A 22,886-nucleotide genomic window follows, 5' to 3' on the forward strand; every position below is an offset into this window, starting at 1 on the left:
ACAGACTGCAAGACAAGCAAGATCCATTGTAATTCTATATTCTGACCTCCTGTACAGTGTCTGTCATAGGTACTCCCTGCATTCATCACTCTACCCACCACAGCTAACAGTAGCTGGAGTAGAACTAGAGATTGTTTGAAAACAAATAGAAACCCCTGAGTTTATAACTTTCAAACTACAATTTTGGAGACTACCAAAGCATAATAGTAATCATATTAGAAAAACCTTGTGCTCGTTCTTCATTTTTTAAAGTCTACATCACAACACTAGCTCCTTTACCTCCTAACTAGAAAGTTAAAGCTGGAAGAGGCCTCAGAAGATTTTTAGTTCTTTGAGCTCTTAATAAATGTTTTGATTAGGACAAACTGAATCCTGGAGCCTCATACAGCAAAGCATGTTTCTTTTACCATCACTAGTTGTTACTCAAACTATTCCAAATTTTTCAGTATCTTTCTTGAATTGTGAACATCAGAAATGGACATCCTAGCCTATTAAAATCTGACCCATATCCCAAATGCATAACAATAGGTTTTCCCATATTCACCCAAGGCTGCATTAGCTTTTCAAGCTTTTGTCTTAAGATATTCCCCTTTAAGAGTGTTGTCCATCTTCCAGATCTTTCATTCCAGTGTATGTACTGGGATGGAGTTAATTTTCTCCATAACAGACGGAATGGTGCTGTGCTTTAGATTTGGTACTAAAAATGTGTTGGTAATGCACCAGTTATTAACACTATTGCTATATATTGCTCTATAACACTATTGCTGAGCACTGCTTGCACAGTATCAAGGCTTTCCCCTCTTTATCACTCTGTCTCTTAGTGAGTAGGCTGGGGACGAGCAAGAGGTGAGGAGGACACACAGCCAGGACAGCTGATCCAAACTGACCAGAGGAATATGGCATGACATTTAGCATCATGATAAAGAAATAGGGAGTAGTTTTTCAAAAGCAGACATATTGGCTGGGTATTGGTCTGCTTGTGGCAAGCTGTGAGGGAACACATCTGCACTGCTCCCTTCCCCTCTTCCTTCACTTAATATACTGTCTTTGTCACGTTTCACATGTTTTTCTTGCTCTTGTTCATCTCTCCCCTATTCCTTTGCAAGGGCTGAGAGTCAGTGAGTAAGAAGCTGGTGGGTGCTCAAGTTACCAGCCAGGGTCAACCCACCAAAACATATTAAAAGCTACAGTTCACATGGCTACATACACTGTACCTTCTGACAATGCTCCCATAATATTAATGGACAAATTCTGCTATCATTCCCATTCTCGGCCTTTGAAACATTTTAGAAGAAATCAATTTGGGCAGTCTTTACAGCAACCTGTGCTGAAGTTTCAGGATCATCCCATGTTCAGAAGTGACCTAGAGATGCTTAAGTTCATGTAGACATAAGCCTCCAGTGTAATGCAGCAGATCCCACAGAGCCATCTTTCCATATCTTTCCTCTGTGTCCTCATTATTTCATGTATCTTTTCACAGGCAGGACATAGTAAAACTCTGACTTGTAAGAGCCCAGCACTCTATGGAACACCATAAGACTGCACAGGAAAAGCTCTGCATGTGCAGCCCCAATCAGAGCCACAGCTATAAAAAGTGCCCATAATGATGACTAAGAATAGAGCAACCTCACACCTTCCAGTGCTCAGCTTAGCTTCTAAAAATGCTAGTCTTGAGCTCTAGCCCTAACACTGTAAGTTGAGAGTTGAAATGGGGGTTTCCCAGGCAACTCAAATCTGTCTAGCAACCACCCATGTCAGCATGCATAACAAGGTCATCACGGAATGTTTGCTGTTTCCTATGGCATCATCTTGTTCCTTGGCAGCTACAGAAAACAGATGCATATGGTGCCTGCTTAACCTTGGCTCCTGGCACCAGCAACCAGAAGCCAGCTCGACCTGCCATCCAACTTCTGACAGCCAGCAGCACTGACCAGTTCTGACAGAACAGGAAGTGGAAAAAAGCTAAACAGAAATGGTCTTTATTTGGACCATATGCTAAATGTACTGCGGACTCACTGCCTGGTGCTGCCGGGTCCTACCCAGCTAAGTCTGCAACAGGGACAGGGGTAAACAGAAGTACAAATCAGGCATTCACAGAGGAATGACAGGGAGAGCTTGAAGCATGCGAGGGAGCTAGTGGTGGGGCAAGCTCCAGAAAGGCCGTGTTGAAATCACAGCAGTGTCATTGTGGGGTATCTGTCACTTTTGAAAGCTTTCCTTTGAAGTATGCAGTGAGTGGGATCATTTTAAGAGCTTGCAGGAGGAATGCAAATATGTACTTAACATGTAGTGTCATACCAGAGGTCATATGAAGAAATTATCTAGCACAAAATACGTGAAGCCAGTATAAGTACTGTAGCCACTGAGGCTTTTTAAACTGCCTTTTAGTTTGTGAATCATCCACAAACACAAGTGACTTCATCATTTCTTTCAAGTTAGAGAACAAAGAATGTTAGGCATTACAGATTAAAAGACACTGCTGTTTCATGGGATGCTCCATTTACACTTACTTACTGGGACCTACCACTTAATCACTTTTTTCCCTTAATATAAGGAATGATTATTTTTAATTTCACACTGTTCTTCTTTGTCTCTAATTTTTGTGTCTATATAGGAAACAAATAGTATTAACACTAGCACCTTTATTACATAAAAAATATAATAGATTTTGGAAAAATAATAGGTGAGGACCAGCATACTAGATGAAAACCAACAATTTAAAAGAAGCAAATATAATAATGTACACCTTTGAAGAATTTTTTTCACATATTTTTTCCCAGTGCAATTAATATTTAATAATTTTAAGAAAATGTAAGAGTTTAAGGAGGACTGATTACAAGACCCCCCTCAGAATTGACTGACACAGGTGGTCTTTTGACATGTTAAACTGTAAGTATTCCATCACCTGAAATTACCTTTTCACCTACTAGAATTTTGTATATAAATATGTAACAGAAATTCCACTGTTTGTCTGAAACTGTCACTAGAAAAAAACCTCCATTCCTGTAATTTTTTTCTACCTATCCCTCATCTTCTTCCATAATTCTTAGTTGCTAAACACCATATCAATAGCCAGAGATTCATCTAGCTGGCTCTTCTAAAATTATACGAAAGAAGTTATTTGGTAGTGTTATTTCCAAATAAACAACTCCAGTTACTGTTTAAACAAGGTATTTAATTATTATCATCTTCATCTAACAGGGGGTTATCTTTTTCCATAATTGTAGACAGAAAAACATTTTGACTGTAAAGGGCTGTTATAATTAGAACTATGAGAAATATGAAATGCCTTGACTTTTTTCAGTAGCTGAGATACTTTTTTCCTTAACAAATTAGATTTTCAGCGTAAATGCTAAGATAAAACCCAAGTAAAGGCTGCTTGATAATATTAAATAGCCAAATACCATTGTTTACATAACCACAAAGGAAAATATTCCTTGCTGTAATACATACAAGCAATATAATTCAAAGCAACAAAGACAAACAAAAACACATGAAAATGCTTTCCATCTAACTTAACAAGCACCTTTAAACAGAAGATTCAAAAATAATTTTGTTTTACATAGGTTCAAACACGTCAGCTCTGAGGAATTTGTTTAAGAAGAGATACATAATCTTTTGCATGGCAAGCTCATACTCATTTGAAAAACAGAACACTGAGAAGAATAAAAAAACCCCAAAAAATAAAAAAGGCCAAAATTCAGAGGTTCCTGTGTAGAAAAATATACTTTCCATTATATATTTTTACTCAGTTTCAAAGATTAATAAAACTTTAAAATAATGCTAATAAATTGTAATATATAAAAATGTCATTGACACACAGCATCACTGATAGACTGCAATACTGATGAAATATCCATGCCTCTTAATTCAAACCAGACAATGTGCTTCTGCACTGGAGGCAGCTGAGTTGATATCAGGATTCTTTCCCCATTGACTTTTGAAGACTACTTACCAGTTAGGAATTTTACTGGCAGTCTAGCAGGTTTACTCCATTCACAGGTACTTTTATAGGAATGAACAGTAAAGTAATATTCTAGAATGCATTTTAACATTTGTCTTTGCTACACTAGGAGTTCACATCCACAGACTCTCTCCACTCCAATCAATGCTTTAACTTTTGATCAATTTAGAAAGTAAATTAGAGCAAAAGCTGTCATTTGGCTTGGGTGATAGTGTTGCATTACTTGAAGTGATACCACTACTAGTACCAGAAGAGAAGTTTACCCTAAATTCCTTCCACTGTATAGAAATCTGAGTGTCAATACATTGCTTTTCATGTGAACTTTCTGCTATACAGGACTCAAATCAACCAGAGCCTTGAAATAGAATAATCTTTGTCTCCCTTGTCTTCTTGAAGTGAACACATCAAATAATACTTGGCTTTAATTCTCTTAAGGTATTTTTTACTAGAATAATAAAACCCCCAGAACAATATAACTCTTAAAACATAGAAAAGTCTGCACTGCTGGGTGAAGCTTGAGATACTTGTAAATAAATCCAGTCCTGCTAACTTAAGAGTTATCTGACCTTTCTTCCAGCTCTCCTTTTCAGTGTGATAACTTTTTGATAATCTTTACCTTGACAGGCTGGACAAATGGGTTGACAGGAACCTTATGAAGCTCAACAAAGGGAAGTGCAAAGCCCTGCATCTGGGGAGGAACAGCCCCATTCACCAGTACATGCTGGGGGTCACCAAGCTGGAGAGCAGCTGAGCATAAAATGATCCGGAGGCCATTAAAGAAAACAATCTGACCATGAGCCAGCAATGTCCCCTTGAGGACAAGAGAGTATCCAGGGCTGCCTTAGAATGAATGTTGCTAGCAAGTCAAGGGATATGATAATTTTCTGCTCTTCAGTCCTGGTGAGACCACACCTGAAGTACTGTGTCCAGTTCTGGGTTTCCTAGCACAAGACATGGAAGTACTGGAGAGTGTCCAGCAAATAGAACTAAGACGACTTAGGGACTGGAGCAAATGTCATAGTAGCAAAGCTGAGAGAGCTGGACCTGTCCAGCTCAGGGTAGAGAAGAGAATGCTCAGGGTGATCTCATCAGTGTATATTGTTGTAGAATGTTGGAGAATGTTCCCGAATGTTCCCAAAAAGGTAGGGGGTGTGACCCCTTTGCTGTGCCCAACCCCATGTTTGAGGGGCCAATTAGATCGGCCCATAATTCTGTGCTACCTGCACCAGGGATTTGCTGTGCTACAGGTAAACACACCGGGTGTCCAATAAAACGTTATGTTGTTGTGTGGTGGCGGGGGTGTGGTCACAGAAACACTATATAAGTAAAAGTTACTGCTCAATAAAGGAGAAGCTTGTTTATCAACAATACTGGTTGCATTAGTTTTCCTTCACCGTTTCCCAACATATATGAATGCCTGAAGGGAGGGTGCAAAGAGGACAGAGCCAGGCTCTTCTCAGTGACTAGCAATAGATATAGAGACAATGGGCACCAACTGGAACACAGGAGGTTCTGTCTGATCATCAGGTAACACCATTTCACTGTGAAGGTGGCTGAGAACTGACACAAATTGCCCAGGGAGATTGTGAAGTCTCCATCCTCACAAATACTCTAAAACATCCAGACTTGATTTAGATGGCATTGCTTGAGCAGGAGTGTGGGACCAGATGACCTCTAGGTGTCCTTTCCAACCTTGACCATTAAGTGATTCTGTGATTCTTCTGTTTCAACAAAAAGTCTGTATTGCCCCAGAGCAAAGGAGAGATCAGCACTGTTCCCTTCTAGCCAGCACTTTTCTTTTTAACAAAATACACAATGTATGTGAACACATATTATAAAATAAACTTGAAACAGTTCTATTATTAGTCAGAAATATGCTCCCTTGTACTTTCCAACCTTTAGTTTATACAGCAAGATAACATTTATTTTTGCATGCTGCCCTAGAAAACATTGGCTGGGAAATCTGTACTGTGAAGTGAGGCACTTATGAATATTGACTTTGGCTGACTATTTGCTTAAGTGGATATTTCAGTTTGCTAGGTTTTCTTGCAGATCATATTTGGAGTCTGGAACAGGTGTTTCTTTTTATTAGTATTGCAGATTTCCAGACACAGATTTTCTAGAGAAACTGAATAGACTATGATGTTCATATATTGGCTCCAACTGGAGTGCTATATGTTCCTCCTCACTTGATAGTTCACAAAACTCCTGGGCAGGTAGAGGCTGTATTTATGTATGGTAATAATTTTATTTTCTGCTTTCTAATCTCATTTAAATTATGTCACAGATTTCATAGACACAGGACGGGCATGACTTTTTTTTACCTACTGTAGAACTTGCTACATCATTTGCTTATTTCATTATGTAAAGCACACATTTACTATCTTGTTAATTTACAACCTTATTTAACTTCATTTTCAGTTCCATAATCCTTTTCTACCTGGCAGAACTGAAATGGATATATGCTGACAAACATGCCTTAAACCATAAGTGCAAACAGCAGGTCCTTTTCTCTCAGGACCTTTACACATCAGTAGCAGAGAAAATCATAACAGTTTTCTGAAATTATGTTTTTACATAGGAATAGTGTAAGATTAATCACTTCATAGCAATAGTGTAAACTACACTACTACAACAACTACATTAAACTGACAAATACAATATTTAAGTTCTGTATGAGCCAAAGGAAGCCTCACATCCAGCAGTCGAAGAGGCAGATTTACTATTTATTTTTCTGCTCCTGAGGGAAATGTCAACTTTCCTGCCTTAATTCTCTTTGGCATGAAACATTCCCTGGAAATACACCTGGTTAACAGAGACTGCTACAATTAAATACTGAATTCTGTACTAAAATAAACAGTTCAATTTAAATACTGACTGTCTCTTCATATTTTTCTATAATTTTTAATTATAATACTACATGCAATTACCAGTGTGCAGTCCTTTTTCAGCTTCAGAATCCCATAGCCAAAATTAGATCATAATAAAATATTTCTTCAGAACTTTTTTAATTTCAATAAAAGGTTCTCTTTCACTCCTTTTTAATGTGAATGTTCATTTTAAAGGCATCCAATTTAAACACCATAGCACTACAACAATGCATTACAATAAAACATAAAACTGACAGAATTAATTAATGAACAGTAATTACTGTAATTTACAGTAATTCTGCCTGACAGCATCTAATTACCAACAGAGCATCCCTATGCCTATAAAGGTAGGCATTTTATTGCTTCTCAGTTCTTAATGGGGAAATTGAGGCAGAAATGTTAATTAAGCACAGAATACTGAAAAAACTAGGTGTTCAGAATTTAGTCTGGTATGTATCTGTGCTTAGATTTAGAGCTTTTCTCTTTTTATAGGAACTCCTTAGATATCTCCATGGCTTCAGAGTATTTGCAGAGAGTTAACTGTCTGATTGGGACAGGCAAGAAAATTTTGTAGATGGTATATTTTGCAAGGGTTTTAATGTCTCAAAGGGGGACAAATCCTAAGTATGCAAGTGGAGCTACTAGATTTTAGATTAGTTTGCAGGGATTAATTATCGGTAATTCGTGCATAACAGCTTTCAGGCTATTTTTAGAGATTATAGTTCGTTCAAAGGAAATCCACAGTGCTCTTTGGATATTGTTTTGTGTAAAAGTTATCACAGGAAACCAGCATGAGAATTCGCAGCATATTAAACTATATTTGCTGTATTATGGACTAGCCTAATGCCACGCAGATCTGCTCCCTTGTTTCCCCATGATAAATTGAAGATATTTTACCTTCAGCAAAAGAAGGTTGAGCAGACACAAAGAGTTACCTAGGAGTAGTTAATATAGTCTCAAATTAAATCTCTCATGCCATACATTGCTTATGACTCCTACTTCAAATTTCACCTTTTGCATTGTAACTGTATATCAAGAAATGAAACAACCTAGAAACAATTCAGGATGTTTAACTGGCTACAGACTAGGGTATGCAGAAGACCCTTCCTCATAGCATCTATCCAGACATGGATGTTTCCATCAAATGCAGGAATAAAATGTGCAAGGATGGGAGTGTGGGTGAGAACTAAAATCAGGTAATTTCTGATAATTTCTCTCATTTACTAGAACTGGGGGAAAAAAACCACAATACCATGAGAAGTTCAGACTGAGGTACTACTTGTATAATCACCCCAGTCCTAGTCTGCTCCCCTCCTTTAAATTAATTGGTTATCCGTGGTTTATCTTTTCCTGTGCCAGCTTCATCTTCCTGTCCCAGACACTTTTTCCACTACATTTCCCATATAATACCCTGTTATACCACCCTTCTAATTAACACTACCTTTCAAAGTGCCACAAGTCTCTTTAATTATTGAAAATACGAAGTACATTTCCTTGAGGGAAGGATGAAGTCATAAATGCCTATAGAGTTCTGTATACACATTTGAACACTTGGCAAAATTTGCTTCTCACAGGTGTATTCCTTGGGTACAAAATGCTAGGGATGGTAGGAATTCTAAGGTCTCTATTTCCCCACCCCACTATTTTTACTGTCCACGGTGGGTGGTACCCATTCCTGTATCACAGGACAAGGCTACAACTGTGTTCCTTTCAATTCTCTGTTTATGTAAGAGCCATAGTATTCTCTGTTCCTTCAAGTTACCAGAATACAATGTAACAGGGAAACAAGTGCATTAAACATACTGAAAACATAGTATAGCGTAAATACTCCTTAAAGAAAACCTTATGCCTTTCAAAGCAACTCCATGTTTTACCGGGCTATGAAAATTCACCTTTTCCCTTGGCATTCATTTTTCTTGGTTTCTGTTAATACATGAATCTCCTTACTTTGTCAAACAGTTGGAAAAGATTAATCATCTATAACAAAACCTATGAGACTGTCCTGAAGTTCTGAATATACCACTGCGCAGTCATAAATTCATAAATGGCAAAACAGCTGGTATTTTTCTGAAAGGCATAGGAAATTTGCACACATTGTTAAAATGCTCAAAAGTGCAAATATGTACTCCAACTCTGCCTAACACTAGAGCCTATGAAGTCACTCTTGAGATTTTTTTCCCCTTGCTTAACCTCTGAAAAGGCTAGGAAGTCAATACAGAAAGATCATTTTCCATTTTCGAAGACATGGGAATTGCATAAATGTACAGTATCACCCCTGATTTCTTTCTGTCAAAGAAGAGATAAAAATTGAGACATGACAGCAGTTTCAATGGTCTCTGGATCAAATATCAGAAAGCATTTACCAGGTTATCTCATTGGCTTTGTTACACAATCCATTATAGTTGTAACTGGGGGTAATTAATATATTACCTGTAGTCTCCTGCATTACGTATACATGTTGATATTCAGACATGCCTGTAAGTCTAATGAACTGTTAGTATTCTTTCAATTTATACTGTTTGTGTTATGTGATACTATATATGAATATATAAACAAAACGATGTAAAATGGCATCAGGATTTGGCGTGAATTATCTACTCGCCTGCATGCACCTTTAGTGCAACCTCTTAGTAAAATGCAAATTCTGCAGAATGACCTTTTCATTTGGAAAAAAACCAATGCCCCCACCAAAAAAAACCCCAAAAATCCAACAAACAAATAAAATAATTAGAAAACAAAAACAAATCAAACAGAACCCCCCCCCAAAACAAAACAAAACAACCCCAAACAAACAAAACAAAACAAAAAAACACTCCAAAAAAACCCCCCAAAAACCCCAAGCATTCTGGGCCTCTTTTGTAGCATCAGCCACCCAAACGTGAACTGAGTACAAATGGATACAGCTGGGACTCTAATCCTCACAACAGCCATCTCTAGTGCCTCTGCCACTGTTCCTAGCTTCACTAAGCTGCAGAAGAATAAAACCTGACTTGAATTTTATCATGTTTACTTGCAGATACTGTGAACATTGTGGACAATACAGTCACCTAAGAAAAATGTGATAAAGGCACCCAACAGCCATGATTTGGCTGCTTACTACACACCACAGGTATATTATTTTGTGAAACAGGGACTTAGTTTTCAGCAGCCTAACTACTTAGCTGTGCATGTTTGATGGGGAACCCCACCAGCCTCTGCATTAATAAGCTGGCAGTAAAAGGAGACATCTTTGAAAAGTCTAACAGCTGCTGCAAATTACAGTGTTGCTCTTGTATTACAAGATTATTCCTCATTTTACCTATTCAGAAGAAGGTCACACCATTACATGGGGGAATTTAATACTCCAAAATCTAATTTCAATATGAAGGACAACAACAAAATTCAAATACTTAAATAGTCACTTAGAAGGGACGAATTTATTGGACATTAAAGCCCTAGAGCAGTTTGCATAAAGGTTCTTGGTTACAAGGTCAGCTCCTGAAGGCTGCAGCCTCAGAAAGCCCAGATTTCCTGCAGCTAAGAAGTTGTGTTGGCAATCAGCCAGTATAATTCACTCTTGATATTTTCGCCACATTGGGCCATTTCTATGAAACATTCCCATTTAACTATTCACTACATTCCACTGAAATATACAGGTTTCTTTCCTTCTGACTTTTTCTATTCTTTGCTGAGCTCTTCAGTTTCACTGAACTATTTTTCCAGCACTCAGAAACTACTTCACTGCCTAAGGACAAATCATGCTGCCTGGAATGCCATATAATACATAAACAAAACAAGCCTGTAGTGAGAAGCAATGTATTCTATTAACTCCACTGATTAAACTTATCCAGATAAGCTAGCAGACTCAAACCCTCTTCTTTGGGGCAATTCAGGACCACAAAAAATTACTAATTTGAATTCAACTTGCATTTACAGTAGAGCTTCACTGTAGCAGTGAGGCAGCAACCTTGGAATGCAGTTCATGCAGTCTTGCAGAGGCTTATTTCTGTAGAAGCTGCCAAAGAACTGTAGTGCAAATAAAAATTCTGATTTTCTTTTTCTCGCCATTGCAAGAATCGATTTCAAATGAAGACTGCATGTGAAATCAAGAACTTGAAATTGAACAGCAAAATACAGTGAATTTTTCTTTTTACTGGATTTTACACAAATAATTTTGAGGAAAAAAAGATAAAAAAGAGCTGCCTAATAAAGTACAAGACACACATTGCTCAGCAATAACATTTCTTCTAGTGAGAGGTGGATATAACATGGTCAGGTCATGGATTTCATCTGCTAGCTGTCAATTTAAGCAAAACCATAAGGAATAAAAGGAAAAAAAACTTGGCTTACAAGCAATTTGCTAAAGCACAGAGCTTCAAACCTGTATCTTAGATGCCATTTCACTGGCTTTTTTATCCCTGTAATCCATCAATATAATATGGCACATCAAAGCTAGACTGTAATCTTTTAAATTAATATTTTTAAAAGATTGCAAGTGTTTTGGTTTGGCTCTTTGGAAACGCTTTTTATTTTAGTGAATGGAAGTCAGGTCTCAAGATGCATGTTAATAATTTTATTGGTGAACTGCTGACATTGCTTTCGTGACTTAACATAACAAAGACACTGCAATTTCAGATAGGAGTTTATTTCTCTTATCTCTTATTGGCTATCAGTAAATCTCAGATAAGGTTTCTCTGGATTAAAAACTGTCACAAGTGAAGTCCCAATAGCAGCATTCATAAGAAATTGTCTTACTACATTTTTACTCAGTTTGGAATATTATTAACAGAATCCTCACCTTACAGGGTAGAATCACAACTTACAGTATAACAGTATTCACAAAACAGGGCAAAGAATTTTTGCTATTTCCAGTTTTGTGACTGCTACATAAAATATTTTGAAATGAGGAGGAAATATACAATTTTTGGAAAATAATTACTGTGGAGCATTATAAATACCCTGTGTTGTATTTTATGGCAAGAAGATTTAACCTAAGGGAATTTTGCTAAGACTCAAAAATTAAAACTCCCACGACGAAGAAGAGAGGAAGTTCAGTTCAGCTAAGGCTGGGTCCTTGGGAGCACACAGAGTCTGTACCTATGTAAAATTCAATGAGATTCAAAAGATGAAGGGTCCAGAGTAAGACAGTGCCAACAACCCAGCATTAACAGTATATGGATACTAGGAGTTCACTCCAGACTAAATCTCTCCTGGCTCAACACAATGGATACACCCTCATAACTGGACCACACTAGATGCAGCCATGGAACACATCTTCCAGTTGAGTTTCATTTAAAATAATTCAGCTTGTAAACTAAATGATGTGGATGAAGGGATTGAGTGAGCCCTCAGTAAATCTGCAGATGACACCAAGTTGGGTGTAATGTTGACGTGCCTGAAAGTAGAAAGGTTCTACAGAGGGATCTAGACATGCTGGATGTATGGCCCAAGGACAATTGTATCAGATTCAACAAGGCCAAGTGTTGGGTCCTGCACTCCAGTAACAACAACTCCATTCAATGCTATAGGCTTGGGGAAGAGTAGCTGGAAAGCTGCCATCTGGAAAAGGACCTGAGGGTATTGATTGACAGCCAGATGAATAGGAGCCAGCAGTGTGTCCAGGTGGCCAAGAAGACAAACAGCATCCTGGTTTGTATCAGAAATATCACGGGGAGCAGGACTAGGGAAGTGATCATGCCCCTGCACTTGGCACTGGTAGGGCCTTGAATCCTGCATTCAGTTTTGGGCCTTTCACTTCCAGAAGGACATCAAGGTACTGGAGTAAGTCTAGAGAAAGGCAACAAAGCTGGTGAAGCACCCAGAGCACAAGTCCTTAGGAGTGGCTGGGGGAAATGGTGTTGTTAAGTCTAGAGAAAACGAGGTTGAGGGTAGAACTTACAACTCTCTACAACTACCTGAAAAGAGGTTGTAGTGAGGTGGATGTTGGTCTCTTTTCCCAAGTAAATAGTGATGGGACAAGAGGAAATGGCCTCAAGTTGTGTCAGGGGAGGTTTAGGTATATGGTCACAGAGGTATTTTCCAAACAAAATGATTCTCTGATTCTAAGCTCTGAGAGCGGCCTGAAATGTAAATTATGGTACATGGGCAAGACTTACAGATATTTTCTCTGAAAATGCTTCAGTCTGCTATGTATTTCTTCTGTGCTTTTTCTGGATGCAGAGAGTATCACAGAATGGTTAGGGTTGGAAGGGACCTTAAAGATCAAATATCTTGATCCTATGACCCTTGTTTGTATTCAGGGATAAGAAAAGCGATCCATGGGAGACATAAGGTTTCTAGATCCACTGAAAGTCTGCCTTTCTGATCCACAGGCCTCTCCTATCACTCTCTGCTCCTCTCTTGCCATTTATGTGACAACACAGCAGCTGAGTTTCATAGATTACGAATAGTAATTTATTTTTTTTTACAATATCACAATGCTCTAGAAACTAGTGAATAGAGCCTTATCTTTTTGACATTGACTCAAAACTTATCAGGCTTAAGAAGACTCCAACTCTGTCTTTTTGCTTAGATTAGTGCTCCAACTACTATTAAGTGAAAGGTGGCTGAGCACTGCCATTGCCTTATTTTGTAAGAGATCTGATCCTGATATTTTGGGCCTTAATTGAGAATAAAGATGAGATTACAAGAGGACTGAAATTTCTGGCACTGGTTTCTCATACTGTGCAGTATCTACCTTTGTTAGACTGAATCACTGTCTGCAAACTTTCAACATTTCTCCCTCTACGGGCTACAAAGAGGATATACAACATTTATTTTACAAGGACTGATTACAGAAGCTTTACTTACATACAATTGTTCCCATTTCTGATGGCTGTTATTTGAAATATAGTGTGCCTTCCTAGGTTTAGACTAGAAATAATTGTCTGATGCTATTCTTTTAATTACACAGATGATAATTTTTTTTTCTTTCAAAGAGGTTTTTGAGAAAGGGTCCAACAAAAACAATGCAGATATGTGACTGAGAAAAGGCATGGTCTTAGTAAGCACTGATGTCAGTATCTTATAAATTCAGTCTTCACTCAGTTTTTATCCATTTTTTTTTAAAGCATATTTTGAAGACATTTGATCCTGTTCCACAAAGCATACCTTTTTTTTTTTCCCTCAATTTTTTTTTCTCATTATTTAGAATTTTTTTCTTTATTAAGAAAACGATTCCTGAAAAGGACAAGCTGAAGAATCACCAGTTCTTATTGTGTAGCTGGTGAATGTTACACCAATCACCAATCATGATTTATTTCTTTTCTACTGTTGGCTCATTAGTTGCATCCATATCTTTTCCCAGTAGAAGTCCCTTAAGATTCTTTCTAATTTGTTGGTACAGTTTCACCACTAACTGAGGGAAGGACAAAAGCTTTTCCTGTGTGCAATTGAGTGCTACATCAGCTTGCCTTAGCAAATGGCCAAAAATAAATCAATCGTAGTTTGCACTACCTAAAGAGACAAATCATTCTAATCAAAATGTTGATTTACCAGACCACAATCTAGCAAGTTGGTTTTTGTTGGTGGTTTTTTGGGTTTTTTTCCTGTTTTTGTGCTTGTTTGTTGTTTGTTTGTTTTTTTTTTTTTTTAGCTTTTAGGCCTTTTTTTACTTTCATTATACTAACTAAAAAGATTTTGTTATTTTAAACTTCATTCATTATGTGATAGAATTCCATGTGGCACTGGAATAAATAACAATATTCTCCTCACACTGTTTAAAAAAACCCTTGAGTACTACCCATTTTTTTTATAAACCTTGTAATCAAAGGAATAACTTAGGCTAAAAAACTGCCAAACCTGTCAGGTTCTCCTCTTTTGAAACAGCAAAAGATAGAATAGATGGACTGCTCCAAAGAAGTGACAGTTCCACAGCAGTTATACGAAATCCTCCAAACATTCAGAAATTTTTTTGTAAGACAAAGTATTCTGAATAATTTTAATTTGTCATTCACAAGATTTCAATGTTTATGTTAGCACTGAAGTTAAATTAAAGCAGTGAGAAATATTCATTATCAGTTCATACGGCAGGAAGGTCATTGTGAAGGAGATTATGCTTTCCTATTGAAAATGATTTATGTATATGCTGCCTATTGCATTGACTTACATTGTTTGATTAGGGTTTGATTATGCTTGAATACACTACTTAGAATTTCCTTACCAACAATTGGCTTTAATGAAATTTTGCTATGTATTTATTTGTATCTTGAATCTATTTGCAACAGCTTAAAGAATAACTAAGATTATATCATATGAAAGGTAAACAGAAGATACAGCCTCAATAGTTTTTCAAAGATAATTTACTTGTGAGGTGGAAGAATGCTTCTGCACACAGCTAGGGTCAGTGGATAATTTATTATCTTTTGTGAAAACCAGGCACACTTTTATCTGCAAATAAAGGTATTCTAGTGTGGGTAATATATAAATCTACGAAGACATTTACTAATCACCTTTAGTCTTTAGTGATGGTTATCTCTGACAAAAGTTTAAAATTACCAAATTTTAAAATAAAAGATATTAAATCAAAATGTGACACCAGTCTTACTATTAATGCTATAATGATCTATCACAAATATTAACCGTTCTTTACTAGAATTTCTGAGTATTTTCCAAAGCTGGAAGAAAAGGTATTCATCTTAAAAAAAATATCTCTGTTTTTAATAGAGATTAATCCCTTTGAAGGCAACACCAAAATACCTGTTTACTTTACCTAGTAAAGAACAAATCCATGCTTTCTTAAAGTTTCACATTTAAATTAAGAGTAACTGCTGTCTGACCCCAATCTTCATCATGAAAGTATGCTGTTGTTACTGGATACAATAGACTAAAAAAAAAAAAAAGAAAAAAAAAAATTTTGAATGCAAATTGAAAACCAGCCAGTCAGCTGAATAATTTTGCCATCTCACTGTGTCTAACTATAATACTAAAGAAACTATTAATAGTTCAAGATCAGACAACTGAAGAAGTAAAGAGTTATCAGCAGTAGGTGTCTGCAGTAGAGGCAGCATTAGTTTCAGTGATAATCTAGACTCCCCTTTCCTGCAATACATCCTAAGCCCTTTATCTGATTGTGGAATTCAGAAAGATAAGAAAAATGAGGGGTTCTTCAAACAGCAAGGTAAAATTCCCCTCTAAGCAACTGGTAATTCCATGCAGTGCTGAAGCGGAATATACACATAGGAAAAATTTTAAATATACCTCCATATCTTTACTTTAACAAGGTAAACAAACCTCAGCCTGTGTGAGCCTCCTTCCCAAGCTTTCCTGCCTCAATGTGAGATGCTATATGAGAATATCTGAGCATAAGAAAAAATTCTGCCTCAGCAACTAATATTCTCTTCCTTCAAAAAAGCCCTGCTTATGTTCTGTTGCTTGTAGTGGTATTAAAAAATGGATAGTCAGAATGGTCCAGAAATTCATACTCTGCAATTAAAAAAAAATAATTAAATACTTCAAATTATGACAATCCAAAGTAAGAGCTGTGGATATTTATGAAGTAAAATCTATGATTTATATAAAATACTTTATTATAACACCTAAACAAAGGGCTGATGGGATCTGGAAAACTTTCCCTTTGGAAAAAGCCCAATGCAATTTACATTAAAGAGTATTAAAGAAAAGTTACCTCTGTTTGTTTAATTGGGGTTTTTGAGTAGTTTTGTGGTCCCCAACAGGCAACTTTCAGTGGATTCAGATGTTATAATTATGTTTGAGATGTAATGTGGGGAGAAAAACAAATAAACAAAGAAACACCACCCCTGACCTTGGAAAAAAAACCTCTTTGTTTTCATGTAGCAAATTAAGGAGTCTGACTAGAAAATTCTCTAAAGATACACTCTTTACTGAATATGTTCCTTTTTTTCATGATTCACCTCCATATGAATGATCTCTGAGACGAGCTCTTTTATGGCCCAGAATAGCAGCCCCATTCCAAAGAAGGATTTTCCTCACAATTTGCTATTTTTATTATTGAAATCTCTAAAGAGGGAAAACTGGAAAAAGATTGTGAAAGAACTTAGCAAAGGAAGGATTCAGATGGGTAACAGGGACCAGGTAGATTGTAACCACAGCAGTATATTACCTTATAAAACCCAAGAATCCTTCCAGTGGCAAGTAGCCTGAAACACATGAAAACTGTCGCATACTTCTTGGAGCTGGCACAGATAACTTAAAATTGTCACCAATCATTCTGTGAGAAAGCATGATGAAATGATTTGTGATATCTAGGAACTTTGTAGCACAACCAGGAAAATCATACAGTATACTTTTTTACTAACTTTTCCTTGAGGCTCTTCTTTCCCTCCTCCACCCCTCTGAAATCACTTTCTTTTTATTAAATGCCTCCTAACACACAAAAAAAAACGTGGCCTAGGTCCTATGGATTCTTACATAATTTTTAACTCATGCAGAGGCCATTTTCTGCTTTTTATAGTGAGTAAGGAAGAGGTATTACTGAAAAGGTTATGTGCAACAGCAGCCATCACTTAAAGGACATACTTGTACTTTTCCTGACGTTTGATTCATGATCCTGGTATTTGATGTTGTTCTGGGGGCTGGTTAAATCATTAATGAAAACAAGCTTTGGGCATTTTCAGCAGTCTACCTTGAGTCAGAATGGAAGGACCTCAGTTAACTTATATAGTTCATGCATCTTGAAATGTACTAACATATACAATGTCTTTTGCACACCTCCACATGCTTGGTGTTAAATCATAGAGGTTATTTATTTTAAAACTTTGCTTTTGGTCTCCTAAAGAATTATAATCAAGTGAACAGAATTAGTAGCTGCTTAAAATACTTTGATAGTTTTAAAAAAATTAATCTATGCACCAGTAATTAGAAATAATAAATCTCCTATTTTTTTCCACTTTTTGCAAATAACTCGTCATGTCATCTTGATTAAATTTATTTGCCTGCAGCTTTCACTCAAAGTATAAACTATAGCCCACTTTTTTATGATTTGAAAATACTGTAATTTTTCTCAGAATAAAATATTGTTTCCCTCTCAACAGCAAAACAGAAATCATGGACAGTGATGCTTAGAAACAGTGGAAAGATCCACATGTGCATACTCATTTCTAATATGTTCAACATAGCAGAAGATAATGAGCACAGAGGAGCTGAGATGATAGATCAGAATCTCTGTCATTTGTAAGTATGAATGTGTACTTAAGATTTTTAATCTGTTTTAAATTGATGATGAATTTTGAGGAAAAAGAGGTCATGGTACTTCCCCCTCATGATTTCTTTTTTGTGTTCCACATGTTTCTGTACACTTTTAGGAAAATAATCCCCTTGGGTGACCAATATGGTCTTGGCAGTGGAAGACAGGACATCCATTGTGGAGGAAGCGCTAATATATGTACATTATTATAAAATAAATAAACAAAGAAATAAAGTAAATAAGTTAGAGCAATGTGAAGAATGGATGAAATGATAATATTTATTTGAATACTATTTTTAGACCTCTAAATTTGGGATGAATGTAGGAAAAGTGTTAAAAGCTTTACTTTAAAATAGTTTTTAAAAAACTGAAAATGCATTGCCCAGAAGTTCAAATTACTATTTCAATACCATGAGCTTTCAAAAAATTAAGGGGAACCAAGAGTTCATTAAATAATAGCTTCTGATTTCAACCCTGCATACCACTCAGTGATTATATTACAGACCAACATCAGCAGTTTCTCCAGTGAAAAATAAGCACAGCTGCTTTTCCCTAGGAGCCTTCCTCAGACCATTACTAAATAAGTACAACTTTGGCTTTTTCTCTCCCCATGCCCTTCAAAAATCAGAGTAGTATGGATTACACGTTTTGGAATCAAATGCAGAGACTCGGGGAGATTCACTGAAGAAGCAGGTGGAGAGAAGCTTGAAGTGCTAAGAAAATGAGAGGAATAAAAGCTGTGGCTGCTGTGACCAACTCGACATCATTACCTTCAAATTCATTTATGGGTGACTCAAGGGAGTGAGAACAACACTTCTCACTGCACAGGAGGTTCATGGTAAGGGAATACAGGGAAGAGAACAGAAGGCTTCTTATACGTTTTTGTATCATACAGCCATAAAATATCTAGCACATTGGGACAACAGATGAGGAAATATCCTGGGAGCAATGAAAGAGGGAGTAAAGATCTGTTCTTTTGCAGTTCTCTAGATCTGTCCTAGGTGAGCTGCAATCAAATTAAACTGCTTGTTTTGCATACAAAACTAAAGACCATTTTAAAGATTTGACTTATCTTACGTAAATAATTTTAGTAACAGGAAGACTAAGGTTTTATAACCCTACCAAATTCTCTGCAGAAAAAGCAGTGTCTTGCTTTCATGCACCAGGAAGTGTGTGATTAAAATTAGTGGTTATTGGGTAAATTTATAACCCAACTGCAGGTTGTGAATACATGAATGTACCCATTAAACACTGTAGAATCCACACAAAGTGAGTAAAACCCAGTAAGATAAAGTATCTACATAACTATATGTAAAGATGGAGGGATAATGGCTTCAGCTCTAATTTCAGAATCTTAATACATCTGAAATTTGATCCAGAATTCATTGCAACTAATGGAAAAATACACTTAAATTTTTGTTGCCCCTGATGAGATCAATTCTTCCTTATATTTATCTGAATTGGAAGTCTTTGTCCATAATCTCAGGGATGCAATGAGATCTGATGAAATAAGATAATGTAGCTTTTGTGAACAAGGACCATCACTTATACAATTTCAGAAGTAACTAAGATATGTACTAGAAATCCTCACACTGTGCCACACTGTGGTAATGAAACAGCACAGTAAGACTCAGCTGCTGTGAATAAAGAAGGGAAGAATGTCCTCACACTAAGACGAGTATGGTCTTTTTCCCAAAAAGAACTTTGGTCAAGGCCTGAAGTGATAACAGGATATAATGAGAAGTGAGTGCTGTGTTAGTTACAAACCAAAGTCAGACAGAAAGCTGGTACTAGTAATGGGAATCCTTTCAGGTGTTCACTGCTCATCACTGAAGAAGATACAATTCACCCTTTAGTCAGTCAAGAGGAAAGAAAAAGTGCTGATTCTGAAATAAGGCTCCCAACAACTGTTTGGCTCCCACAAACGATGTAGAAACAGTATCACTTTGTCTGAGACCAGCTACAAGGGTGGTCCACTGAGTAGGTTGTACTTTCCAGAAGCAATTTAATAAAAAACTAGATTAATTTAGGTAGGTCTAATGTTGAGCCTTTTCATATAAAACACCATGTGCCAGAGTCAAGATGCATCCAAAACTGAAATAACTACATGTGATTTTAATCAAGAACATTTTTAAAAAGTAAGAAAAAGGAAATGTGGTGTGAACAGCTTTAGATATATCAATTTTTAATTTTTTTTCAATACAAATTGATTTTTTTTTTACATATCCTAGTATAAATTGTTAGTATAATCTCCTTGTAAGAAATAAGAATGCTCTGCAATTCTTGTGTCATCTGATACGAGTACACATAAATATATACTTAAGCAGGCAATTGTTTCTCATTAAGGTTTTATGTGTAGGAAAGGTTTTTTTGTGTTTCATATTATAAAATTACATGATAGTTAGAAGCTAGACTTTATCAACTTCTCAAGAAAAATTTACAGTGAATACCCGCTCAGATAAGAAATAATTTAAAATAAATTAGTCCGTAATTAACAGAAAAAACTCAGTAAAACAGGTATCTGTAATTTTTTTTTTTTTTCCAAACAGGTTATTTATTATGTTTTAAAATAATATATATACAAATACTAGTAATTTTTACTTCTATTGCAAATTACTCCTGTGAGAATTAGATTCTTTACCTAATGAGATGTGACCACAGACGAAGTCTTTTATCTCACTAATTTATCTGGGTGCAACAAGACATCCTTCTTAGAGGGAAATTTTACATTACATCAATTACTCCTGGTGATGTCTTGAAGTGTGGCATTCAGTGCCTACTTGTGTTTTTTACATACAAAAGGATATTGAAGTCCCCAGTATAATCAGTGTAAATGTAATCAATACAGCCAGGTAGTTCAAGGCAGCTCAGCACATTTTTAAGTAGACCCCTAATATTAGGAATGCTCTGTTGACTAGAGTAGGATTTGCTTTATTTTCACACACAGACATCCTGTGCCTTCTGAAATGGCACAGGAAGTGCTGCCTCCCCTTTTTCTGACCCTCCAGAAGGACGCAAGTCTTGTTCATTTTATTTCGTATCTGCCAGACCATCTCCAATGTTTTGAACACTCAGGTATCCTGACAAGAAATGCCCATGAGTGGCCCACTAAATCAAATGCTTGAGCCCCATCAACTATAAAGTGAGGTTAGACACCTGTTGCCATGTAGATCCTTGAATTTAAATACCTTAGTACGGATGTTTTCAACTGAGAGCTGAAATCTGCCCTTGTTTTCTCTAAGCCACTGCACTGACCTTTCATTCTTTCATATCAGTTCATGGGTGCATTTTGAGGCTTATGGTAACTTGGATTTGAACAGAAACTGATGATTTATAAAAAGCTCCATAAGCAGTAACAATCCTTTAAAGTCAGAGACTTTAGGCATTATGTTTCTTTTTACAATCATCAAAAGATCTTTTTCAAGAGAAAAAAAAATTATACAGAAATCCATGAACTCTGCAATCGTAAAATCCCAAACCAAAGCCAACCAAACGAAAAATTTTAGACACTGAACTCATCAGCAGAAATATAATTCAATGTAATATGCACAATTTGAGGGTCATATTTGCCCAAAACAAATCTGCTTGTCAAATGAGACAGTGATAACATACTTTCTGAGAAAGTAGAAGTCATCTGCCTGATAAGTCTTTCTAACAAATGTTAGGGGTTTTTTTTCTAACAACTTTTAGGGCTGTGAAATAAGGCAAAGATATAAAAGAAACTCGTGCTTTGAAACAATGAAAAAAAATTCGGTGAGGAAGTGGTAAAAGGGATATTTTTGTCACAGAGATTCCTACATGGTATTTGGGAAACTAAAAAGCATTGGCATTTTCCCCTTTTCCTCTTTTTTAAATTTTTATTTTTTCTTTTTTTTTTTTTAAATCTGCAACACTGCATGCTGAAAGTGACCTACATCACTCTCCATACAGTATATCAAATAAACCATTATTTAACAAATCAGTGAAGCACCTCTACTAAATGAAAGGAACCCATAGCTTTAATCCCACTTCGATTAACTTTGTTCTTCTCAGAAAGAAGACCTTAATTTATATCAATTTACAGTAATCTTTACAAGAAAATGCTACTTCACTTACACATGCTGCTTGAGAGCAAAATGAATTTCTGAGGCATGTGGATACCCTATGATGGTTCCAATAAAAATTGCACTTAGTAAGAATGAGGAATCTGAACACTTTCTGTCTGCTGAAATGATTTCTTTGGTTAGACAGATGATGAAGTTTAATGATGTATGTTGTGAATTCTCTCCACTAATAAATAAGAGCAACACTTTGATCAGTTGAAAGACCTCAAGGACATTTGGTACAGCTATTTAAAGTTTAAAGTGTACATCTCAATAGACAGGCATTTTGTTACTGTATAACATTCTAGTTCTCTGTAAAGGACCAGTTGAGATAAGTATTTCTGAAGGACAGCAAAATAGCATATTATTTTTAACTTTAGGGAAACCAAGGAAAGGTGTCTTTTAGGATAATGCTTTAGAAGCAGGTCAGTTGAAACACAAGCAGTTAATTACCTAATTAAACACAATATTTAATTTAGGTGACCTGATTTTGTTGAGTACCTTTACTTCTCAAATCAATTGATTATTTTTCAAAAGTCATATTTCTGTATGCGATTTATCAGGGTCTACAGACCAGGTCTTTAAAGACAGCCAGATATGTACCTCTTATTAATTCGCTGAAGTATAGTGGGACTTAAAAGCTGACACAGAAGTACAAGCTTCAGTATAATTTTTGCATGTACTTATTTTTGTAGAATTAAGCCTAAATCCATAACAAAATCTTCTCACATGCCAATGAGATGCTCAAAAGTCCTGTTAATTTATTTCCTAATCCCATAATCATCTCAAAACCATGAGAGGCCAACATTTATACTGAATAACACACA

The 22,886-nt window shown here is 36.3% G+C and overlaps 1 protein-coding gene and 1 long non-coding RNA gene across 4 annotated transcripts in view; one reads left to right on the forward strand and one right to left on the reverse strand.

Annotated features, from left to right (window-relative positions):
• TAFA5 (TAFA chemokine like family member 5) overlaps positions 1–22,886 on the reverse strand; it is a 402,285-nt gene that overhangs the window by 83,641 nt on the left and 295,758 nt on the right. The gene's annotated exons all lie outside the window — the stretch shown is intronic.
• LOC139791516 (uncharacterized) lies at positions 14,725–19,550 on the forward strand. The gene is made up of 3 exons (XR_011723951.1): positions 14,725–15,153; positions 17,826–18,815; positions 19,464–19,550. It is a non-coding gene; the product is annotated as an uncharacterized lncRNA (long non-coding RNA).

The sequence above is a fragment of the Heliangelus exortis genome, chromosome 1, assembly GCF_036169615.1.
Source record: "Heliangelus exortis chromosome 1, bHelExo1.hap1, whole genome shotgun sequence".
NCBI lineage: Eukaryota > Metazoa > Chordata > Aves > Apodiformes > Trochilidae > Heliangelus > Heliangelus exortis.